General features: G+C 46.4%; 1 long non-coding RNA gene across 2 annotated transcripts; it reads right to left on the bottom strand.

Annotated features, from left to right (window-relative positions):
• Positions 1–581: 581 nt before the first annotated feature.
• LOC123083144 (uncharacterized) lies at positions 582–3,247 on the bottom strand. 2 transcript variants are annotated; one of them, XR_006439215.1, is made up of 7 exons: positions 2,827–3,247; positions 1,757–2,481; positions 1,613–1,681; positions 1,437–1,532; positions 1,197–1,349; positions 1,004–1,080; positions 582–908 (listed from the first exon to the last, which is right to left on the bottom strand). It is a non-coding gene; the product is annotated as an uncharacterized lncRNA (long non-coding RNA). The 2 variants fall into 2 exon arrangements; XR_006439216.1 differs by having other exon boundaries at positions 1,757–1,979.
• Positions 3,248–11,206: the final 7,959 nt, after the last annotated feature.

Genomic DNA, 11,206 nt, shown 5'->3' with positions numbered 1-11,206 from the left:
GGCCGTCTTAACAGGCTTTGCCTCTATCCATTTGGTGAATTTATCCACCATGACCAATAGGTATTTTTGCTTGTTGGTTCCTCCTTTAAGGGGTGCAACCATATCAAGCTCCCAGACCACGAACGGCCAGGCAATGGGTATAGTTTTGAGGGCGGTGGGTGGCATGTGGCTTTGATTAGTAAAGAGCTGGCAACCACTACTAGGAAAACTGTTTTTAACGATGGTATATGTGGTCGTTAAAGGTTGGATTGTGGTCGTTAAAGGCCAATAACGACCACAATCTGCTGGTCGTAGTAGGCTCCGTCGTTAAAAGTATAACGACCACATACCTTTCACGGTCGTTATTTTTATAACGACGGGATGGTGTGTCGTCGTCGATCCCAAGGCAATAACGACCACTTCTGTCATCGCTAATAATGATGGATGGTGTGTCCATCCCAAGGCAATAATGACCACTTTTGTCGTCGCTAATAATGTTATCATGCTGATCAAAGTATCATACCAACCACTCTCTTCGCACTTTTATATCCTTCAGAACCACTTATATTATAACATTCCTTCAACAATCACTTTGTGCCGCATCCAATATTTCAATATTAACATTTACATTAATATAGAAACAAAAGAATCTGAATCGAAAGGATCATAGCCTCTTTTATTAATAGAAATACCAATATTCTGACATACAATTCTGAAATTAAAATATCTTGTAAGAAATTTTAGTGAAAAGCACTCCTTATATCACGAATGTACTTGATCATATCTATGTGGAAAACGAGACAACTAAAAAATAAATTATTTATTAGTCTTCAATAGAGGGACACCATCCTAGTTTGAATGGATATCATTCTTCACTAGCAATTAAAATGCCTCCTTATGCTTATATATATTCTGGTGGATCATCAGTCCTACAAAATATTGATTAGTTATGAAAGTCAGTCCATGTAAATAAATGGTCTCAATGTACAATGACAAATAAAACCAATGTGTGAGAACAAGTTACCTCATGAGAACTATCAGTTAGAGATCTACCAGACAGAAGACGCTTAATTTCTGATACTTCTTGCACCATATTGTCAACTACACAAATGGTTCAAAATTAACAGGCAACATGAGAACTTTACCAAAAAATCCTTGCTGAAGAAATGCTCCTTGACAAGCCATTGCCAGTCATCCTTTGGAATATCTTTAGGTACCTTTTTCATAGCCTCCTGCATAGTCTTGTTGGGTTTCACAAAGTGCCGGTGCAAGTCTCCACGCCAGTTGATTCAAAGTTTCTTGACATGGTCTAATATCTCATCTTTGTACACATCTATTGCAATGTTCTCGTCAATATTTTCGAATTTGTCCTAAATAGTTGTTCATAAATCAGAGTATCATAAATACATCAGTACAGAAATTCAGGTTATAATGCTAGAACTTTGAACCAAACATACCTTAATTGCATCAAATATATGTTTCTGAGCTGCGTCAGTAATATTGGACCATTCCCATGTCACCATCGTTGTTGGCATCAACTTCATCATTCATAGCTGCAATATATTATGAGTTACTTAAAGACAATAAGGGTAGAAACAATTCTTGGGACAGTATATGATACTTAGGAACTCACTTCCGGAATCATTCGCATCCCAATTTGCAGTAAACAAGATTGGTGTACTAGTTGCCGCATCATTTCCATCTATGAAAACAAGCAACCACATTATATCATCCTTTAGTAGATAGCTTAAATAATATTTTTATGTTTGTGTAGTACCTTTTGTAGCTAACTCGTACTTTTTCCATAGTTCCTCATCTTGCAAATTAGGCCTGTGAGAAACCCTTTTCCTGCTGAAATCTGCTATTTGACTTGATTTCTCTTGCATGGTCCGCCTAGCAATACCTTGGTGTACCAGTCCAGACTTATTCAACTGTGAGTGGCATCTTTCCCGAGCTAATGTTGTCAAGTTTCCATACCGTTGCTGACTCATTGTGATACCCTATGCATATAGCGTTAGTTTGAAGTGTGCAGAAAGGCTATACAAAGTACAATTAAATAAAATAAGAGAATGTTGATGTACTGAAATGAATTATTGAACGCTAAATCAAATAAAGTACAGAACTACTTGTGTCACTGTTTATTAATAAGGTAAAATCAAAAATATGAAGCAAATCGATTACTACAGATTAAAAGTTGCATAAACTAGTGACATCATGTTGTTCTCTTTCTACGTGATGTTGTTGTCGAATTTTGAAGCAAGTCTTCTTCATAGACATTGTCAGGTTCAGCTTCAGCGGCTTCATCATCACTCTCTGCTTGCATTTCTTCATCGCCTTCACCTTCAGAAACTGTTTGGGGGGTCCTCGCAACTTCACCAATGGTACCAAAAGGTATAATTTCTCAGAATTCCATACACTTTGAGGTGAGCAGAAACCAATCACGAGGATGAGAGTATGTGTTGCAGCATTTGATGCATGGACATCGAATTTCATTCTCCCTGCCTGCATGACTGAACGCGTAGTCAAGGAAATTTTCTACCCCTTCTAAGTATTCATCATTTAATCGCTCATCCACTAGTCTCGTCCATAACTTACTTGGAGCCATCTCCTAATATATATTACCGTTTTAGTACATAGTTATGCTGCATTTATGGTATTCGATGTAAGGCATATTAGACTCTCAAATAAATCATATTCTGTATGATCTAGATTGTACTGAACATGGCATATCAAAATTCTAAATCGTAATAAGCAAACGAATTCTGCCTACATACTTTGTAATCAGGATCAGCAACAGTGCATCAAGGTCCCGCAACAGAAGAAAACAGAGCAAGGAGGAATACGAACCAAGCAGCATCAGAGTTGCGTTGGCGACCGGTGAGAAACCCTTTTCCTGCTGAAATCTGCTATTTGAGATACCCGCGTTGTGCAGGCAGCAGCGCGGGTGCACCGGGGTCGAGGCTAACCAGCGATGTGCAGGCGGCAGGGTGGTTAGCGCCGGGGTCGAGGCGAACGGCGACGTGGAGGCGGCAGCCCGGGCGCGCCGGGGTCCAGGCCACCGGTGATGTGCTGGCGGCAGCGCGGGCGCACCGGGTCGAGGCTACCGGCGACGTGCAGGTAGCATTGCGTACGCGCCGGGGTCGAGGCCACTGGCGAGGTGCGAGCTGCAGTGCGGAGAGGCGGAGAACAGAAGGAAGATGCGATCTATGGACTATGGAGGTGTCGTATTGAACAGGGCAGGGGAGGCGAGGAGAAAGAGGCGCAGGGAGATGAGATCCTAACAGATTAAATAGTTAGCCCCTGTTACGGAGGGTTATCTACTGGAAATTGCCTGCAGTTTGCGCCAAAAAAAATTCAGCCGTCCCGCTCTCTTTACTCGAGAACCACAAATATTTATTGCCTAGTTTTGTGCTACACACGAAACAGGGGAAAACTGACGGGTTCAGTTTCAGATAGAGAAGCACACAATTTTGACACAATGGATTCCTTTCCCTCTTTTCTTTTTTCTTACATCAAATATGCCAAGCAATGAACGGAACAACTCCTAGTTTTATAAGTTTCTCAGCACTGCAAGCAACCGACTTGCTTTTGATGCAACAAATGCAGCCTTCATCAACTGCATCTGTACCGAGCATTTTGGGGAGGAGTCGCGCGCGGTGGCCGGGAGAATTGTGTGGTTGAGCAGAGACGCCAGACGGAGATGGCTGGGCATGAACGAGCCTTCCATCGGGATGCTGTGCAAATATGAGGACCGGGAGGACTAACTAATTAATAGGATTAGGAGCAGATTAGATTAGTTGGGGCTGGAGAGATTTAGCGCCAATATTTGAAGAACCCGCCAACATTAGTTGGGATGTTTGCGGGGGAGAGATAAAGGAGAGAAGAGTTTTTTTTTTCTTTTTGAACACAAGGAGAGGGAGTTTGTTAGAGTTGTACTACGTACATGCAAACCCCATAGCAGTAACGACCGCTCACCTAGCAACGTGCAGACCCGTGGTTGTTGAAGGTATTACGTAGGTTGGTTTCCACCACGCGGGGACTCCACTCGAGTGTTCAACAACCAAGAGTTTTTGGGCACCGTCGTTAATGCCAGTATTTGTAGTAGTGAACCGACACATTGTTGGACTGAGTCCTGAGCGTCTGCCCGGGCCGTCGGCCAATAAAATCCTGAACGGAAGGCCTTGCCTACAAGGGCCCGGACTGCGGCATGGTGCCCACCGAGTCCGGCATGAATTTCAGCCAGGAGATTCCGCCCTTCCTCTTTGGAGATACACCTTTGAAGGACTCTGGTTGTGCTTTTCTTACAAAGCTCCCCCTCATGGACCTTATAGGCTTTAGATCGCCGCATTATGCAGCGGACCTCGTTTTGGTCCTCGGGAAGTTTCTGCCTAGTTAGGTAGGCTAGGAATGGTTCTATCCACGGGGCAATGACTGCCATTATTGTGCGGGCTGACGGTGTTATTTCGTTGGCAGAACCACCAACTATGTCAGAATGTTCGGTGTGGGGTAGTGTGGTTGGGTCCGGGATGTTATTTCCGGACACTCCCTCCCATAGTACGGATGGCTTGAAAAGCCTCTCTAGGAACATGTTGGGAGGGACGGCATCGCGCTTTGCGCCAATGCGTGCCGACACGTCCGCTGCCTGGTTGTTCTCCCGGGCTATATGGTGAAATTCGAGCCACTGAAACCGAGCTGACATTTTTAGGACGGCATTGCGATAAGATGCCATTTTCGGATCCTTGGCATCAAAGTCTACATTTATTTGGGATATCGCGAGGTTTGAATCCCTGCGGACCTCGAGGCGTTGAATGCCCATGGAGACTGCCATCCGGAGACCATGTAGAAGGGTCTCATATTCGGCTGCGTTGTTGGAGTCCGTGTACATTATTTGAAGTACGTATTGGATTGTATCTCCGGTCGGGGACGTCAGAATGACGCCAGCCCCCAGGTCGGCCAACATTTTGGAGCCGTCGAAGTGCATGATCCAGTTGGAATATGCGCCGTACTCTTTAGGGAGTTCGGCTTCAGTCCATTCGGCGATGAAGTCGGCCAAAGCTTGCGACTTAATAGCTCGTCGTGGCTTGTAGGTTATGTCGAATGGGAGGAGCTCAATGGCCCATTTAGCAATCCGGCCCGTTGCGTCGTGGTTGTTTATAATGTCATTAAGAGGTACTTCGGAGGCTACTGTTATCGAACACTCTTGAAAGTAGTGTTGCAGCTTCTGGGATGCCATGAACACCGCGTATGCTATCTTTTGATAATGCGGGTACCGTGACTTGCATGGAGTTAGGACAGTGGATACGTAGTAAACTGGTTTTTGGAGAGAGAACTTGTGTCCGTCCGTTTCTCGTTCGACAACAAGCATCGCGCTTACAACTTGATGGGTTGCCGTGATGTATAATAGCATTGGTTCGCCCATGTTGGGCGCGGCCAGGACCAGATTTGTTGCCAATATGGCTTTTATTTCTTCGAGTCCGGCCGTGGCGGCATCCGTCCACTTGAAGTGTTCGGTGTGCCGTAGGAGGCGATAAAGGGGTAATGCCTTTTCTCCTAAGCGGGAGATAAAGCGCCTTAAAGCCGCCATACATCCAGTCAATTTTTGTATTTGTTTGAGGTCTTTTGGGATATCCAATTGTGACAGAGCTCGGATCTTGGCTGGGTTTGCTTCAATTCCTCTACCGGATAAATGAAGCCCAAGAACTTTCCTGCTGGTACGCCGAAAACGCATTTTTCCGGGTTGAGCTTAATGTCATATGCTCGGAGATTGTCGAATGTGAGCCTCAAGTCGTCTACTAGAGTTTCGACATGGTTGGATTTGACGACCACATCGTCTACATATGCCTCTACTGTTTTGCCGATCTGGTTTGCCAGACATGTCTGAATCATGCGCTGATATGTTGCGTCGGTGTTTTTGAGCCCGAAGGGCATTGTGTTGAAGCAGAATGGGCCGTATGGAGTGATGAATGTCGTTGCGGCTTGGTCTGGCTCTGCCATCTTAATTTGGTGGTAGCCGGAGTATGCGTCGAGGAAGCACAATGAATCGTGTCCTGCAGTAGCGTCGATAATTTGATCGACGCGAGGAAGGGGGAAGGGATCCTTTGGGCAAGCCTTGTTAAGGTCCTTGAAATCGACACACAGGCGCCAGAATTTGTCCTTCTTTGGTACCATTACCAAGTTTGCTAGCCAGTCCGGATGTTTTATATTTCTAATGAATCCGGCCTCCAATAGTTTAGCTAGCTCCTCTCCCATGGCCTGTCTCTTAGGTTCGGAGAGACGCCGAAGAGCTTGTTTGACTGGCTTGAATCCTTTTAGGATATTTAGGCTGTGCTCGGCCAGCCGGCGTGGGATTCCTGACATGTCTGAAGGGTGCCAGGCAAAGATGTCCCAATTTTCGCGTAGGAATTCTCGTAGTGCGGCGTCTACATCAGGGTTTAATTGTGCCCCAATGGAGGCCGTTTTTGTAGGGTCCATTGGATGGACTTGGAATTTGACTATTTCGTCCGCCGATTTAAAAGAGGTAGACTTGGATCTCTTATCGAGTATCACATCGTCCCTGTTCACCATGGAGCGCAGTGCAGTGAGTTCCTCGGCCGCTAGGGCTTCGGATAGTGCCTTAAGGGCAAGGGCGGCTGTTTTATTTTCGGCGCGGAGTGCTATGTCCGGGTCACTAGCAAGAGTGATGATTTCGTTGGGTCCGGGCATTTTGAGCATCATGTACCCGTAATGGGGTATAGCTTGGAAAATTGTGAATGCCTCTCGCCCTAATATAGCGTGGTATCCGCTGCTGAATGGGGCCAGTTGGAATGTGACCTCCTCGGACCTGTAATTATCCGGCGTGCCGAATACCACATCCAGTGTAATTTTTCCTGTACAGCATGCTTCCCGACTAGGGATTATTCCTCTAAAGGTTGTGCTGCTTCGCTCAATGCGGCTCAAGTCTATTTCCATTTTTCGAAGGGTTTCCTCGTAAATAAAGTTTAATCCGTTGCCGCCATCCATGAGTACCTTGGTAAGACGAAAGCCGTCCACTATTGGACTGAGGACCAATGCGGCTGGTGCTCGGGCTGTTCGGAATTTAGGTTCGTCACTGGCATTAAAGGTAATAGCCGTGTCACTCCATGGATTTATTGTTGCTACCTGGTGGACTTCGGCAAGGCTGCGGAGTGTTCATTTCCGCATATTGTTTGATGCGAAAGTTTCGAAGACTGTTAATACCGTACTGGTGTTGCTGGGCTGGTGCTCTGGAGCTAGAAGCTCTTCACCACTTTTGGCCACCTGCTGTAGTATCCAACATGCTCTAAGGCTATGAGTTGGAGTGGCGCCCTCTGTACTATGACTTTTGCAGGGTCCATTGAGCCATCCCTCCAGTACGGTTCCATGCCCTTTAAAGGGTTTTTGCTTTTTGGTATTTAACCCAGGTGTCTGGTGATGATGCACCCTTCTACTTTGGACTAAGGTTGTGTTCAAGGCCGGATTATCCCAAAAATTGATTTCGGTTTTCTAGGCGCTCTCCATCGCACAGTACTTTCGTACTATGGATGCCAAGTCAGCAAAGCGTGTAATTTCATGGCGACTTACGGTGTTGAGGATTCCTTGGTCCGTGCAATTAATGCAGAAGAATGAAATTGCGTCCTCTTCACGGCAGTCCTTTATCCTGTTCATGACCAGGAGGAACCTGGCCCAGTAATGATGTACTGTTTCAGCGGGCTCTTGCCGGATCTGGGATAGATCGCTTATGTTTGGGTGGGCGGGTGGATTTAAATTCCGAACTCCATCCGATCTAAGACTCAGGGGCAAGAATTTTCCGAACTTGGAAGCTTGGGTTCTTGGACGTCGTCCAATGAATCTAGCCCGCTGCCTGACTTTAAGTTCAGGGCTTGAGTGGTGTTCTCCCCTCCACGGGAATCCGGAATGGAGGGGTCAGGAATCCGGACATAGCTAGTCCTGAAGATAGAAGAAGGGTCGCCGTATTGTTCCTCTACCACAACAACGTGGTGGGTAGCCTAGGGAGAGTTAATCTCTCTCAGATCGGTTTTAGGCCCAATCTGGTCATAGTCTGTAGCGACTCCTAGTGCAGCGATGCGATCCAAGAGATCGTTTAAGGAAGAGATCTCCATTGGATCTAACTGCTCGGCGAGTTACGAGTTGACGTGAATATTGCTTTTGATGACCCGAGAAGTCATCGTCGGCACGGCGGCCGAACATGCGGTCATAAGAAAACCGCCTAGCCGGAGAGTTTGGCTGATGGCCAAAGCTCCTTTAGCAATGGTGCCGTCTTTAAAGATGGGACGAGGCATCCTTTCTGATGGCGACGGCACAGAGGAACTCTCAATGAAAGCACCAATATCGGTGTCAAAACCGGCGGATCTCGGGTAGGGGGTCCTGAACTGTGCGTCTAGGCGGATGGTAACAGGAGACAAGGGACACGATGTTTTTACCCAGGTTCGGGCCCTCTCGATGGAGGTAAAACCCTACTCCTGCTTGATTAATATTGATGATATGGGTAGTACAAGAGTAGATCTACCACGAGATCAAGGAGGCTAAACCCTAGAAGCTAGCCTATGGTCTGATTGTTGTTCGTCCTATGGACTAAAACCCTCTGGTTTATATAGACACCGGATAGGGTTAGGGTTACACAGAGTCGGTTACAGTGGTAGGAAATCTACATATCCGTATTTCCAAGCTTGCCTTCCACGCCAAGAAAAGTCCCATCCGGACACGGGACGAAGTCTTCAATCTTGTATCTTCATAGTCCAGGAGTCCGGCCAACGATGATAGTTCGTCTATCCGGACACCCCCTAAATCGGGACTCCCTCAGGGGGGATGGCGCCCAGACCACTTAGGGCTGGTTACCTTCCACATACAGCCCATAGAGCCCTCCGGGGCAGGTGGACCCTCCCGGTGGACCCCGGGAACCCCTTCGGTGGTTCTGGTACAGTACCGGCAAACCCCTGAATACTTCCGATGACCATATGATGACTTCCCATATATAAATCTTCACCTCTGGACCATGCCGGAACTCCTCGTGACATTCGGGATCTCATCCGGGACTCCGAAAAACATTCGTAAATAAATACAAACCATCCCTATAACCCTAGCGTCATCGAACCTTAAGTGTGTAGACCCTATGGGTTCGGGAATCGTGTAGACATGACCGAGACATCTCTCCGGCTAATAACCAACAGCGGGATCTGGATACCCATGTTGGCTCCTACATGTTCCACGATGATCTCATCGGATGAACCACGATGTCGAGGATTCAAGCAATCCCGTATACAATTCCCTTTGTCAATCGGTACGTTACTTGCCCGAGATTCGATCGTCAGTATCCCAATACCTCGTTCAATCTCGTTACCGGCAAGTCACTTTACTCGTTCCGTAATGAATGATCCCGTGACCAACTACTTAGTCACATTGTGCTCAGTATGATGATGCATTACCGAGTGGGCCCAGAGAAACCTCTCTGTCATACGGAGTGACAAATCCCAGTCTCGGTTCGTGCCAACCCAACAGACACTTTCGGCGATACCTGTAGTGCATCTTTATAGCCACCTAGTTACGTTGTGACATTTGGTACACCCAAAGCATTCCTACGGTATCCGAGAGTTACACAATCTCATGGTCTAAGGAAATGATACTTGACATTAGAAAAGCTTTAGCTAACGAACAACACGATCTTGTGCTATGCTTAGGATTGGGTCTTGTCCATCACATCATTCTCCTAATGATGTGATCCCGTTATCAATGACATCCAATGTCCATAGTCAGGAAACCATGACCATCTGTTGGTCAACGAGCTAGTCAACTAGAGGCTCACTAGGGACATGTTGTGGTCTATGTATTCACACATGTATTACGGTTTCCGGTCAATACAATTATAGCATGAACAATAGACAATTATCATGAATAAGGAAATATAATAATAACCATTTTATTATTGCCTCTAGGGCATATTTCCAACAGAAGTATACTGATCGCAAACGTATTGAAAGAGTTTTGGAAGTGGGTGACATGGTCCACCTTAAAATGCAGCCATATCGGCTAAATGCGTTCGGTTTGCGCCCGCGCATCAAACTACAAAGCAAGTCCTACGGGCCTTTTCGCGTCATAGCTAAGGTCGGGCATGTGGCCTACAAATTGCTTCTGCCTAACATCACCAACATCCATCCTGTCTTCCATGTTAGCCAGCTGAAAAAACATGTGGGGCCGAAGGCAGTACCTTGTGCTGATTTGCCGCTGGTGCGCGCAGATGACATGATACAGACCGAACCAATGATGGTCTTGGAAACACGTCAGGTAACGCGCAACAACTTGCCGGTGGTTCAATGGCTTGTTTAGTGGGAAAACTTTCCACCTGACGAAGCTTCTTGGGAAGACGTGACATTCATGAAGAAAACCTTCCCTGCATTCTTCAAGGCGACCATCGACCGTTGGTTCAACCGCTCATCTCCTTGAGGATAAGTTCGTTTTCGGCAGGGGGTATTGTCAGACCAGCACCTTCAGTTATAAGTGTCAACCATCTTCAGTTAACGAAGGCCACGATCCAAGTCATCCAATGGCTCGCGAGGCTCGCCATATCACTGTGCCGTTATCATTGTAACTGTAGCGTTTCTTTCCATTACTGTAGATGTCATCCATTGCCAGCTCAGCTATAAAGCTAGCGGCCCCCGTCTGTAATCAGCATGCTATTATTCTAAGAATCCTCTCTATGATACAATCATACATCTTACAGTAATACAAACCCTAGAGTGGGCTACTTTCCCCTTTCTCCTCCACGCGATCCGCCATAATTCACTCGATTTCCACCAATAAATCCATTTAGGGTGTGACAATTTTGCGGATATATATAAGCGTTGGCGCAGCAGCGGAAGAGAGGTGGTGGTGACTAGAGGCGAAAATAGGCTGTGGTGCGGACAGAAATCGGCAAGGACGTGGGCAATGAGGGCAGGTGGAGCTCGCCAGAGTCGGTGACAAGGCTGGAAATGTCGCCGGCAGCGAGAGGTGAATGTTGGGAAGGAAATTTCTTCCTGTTAAATCCCGAACGTTCAGGATTTGGCCATAGCAATTTGAACATTTTAGATGGCAACCTTAGTTGACACGAGGAAGAACAAATTTGTCATACTTGCCAACTAAACTTGGCTTGGTCAATAAGTACAAATTGCCATAAAAAACGGCCGTTTTGCCATGCTCAAAATTCCAAACGTTCAGGACTTATCAATATCCAAAA

This window comes from Triticum aestivum, chromosome 1B (genome assembly GCF_018294505.1).
Source record: "Triticum aestivum cultivar Chinese Spring chromosome 1B, IWGSC CS RefSeq v2.1, whole genome shotgun sequence".
Lineage (NCBI taxonomy): Eukaryota > Viridiplantae > Streptophyta > Magnoliopsida > Poales > Poaceae > Triticum > Triticum aestivum.
The sequence above is the reverse complement of the archived record's forward strand: the minus strand, read 5'-3'. Positions and strand labels throughout refer to the sequence as shown.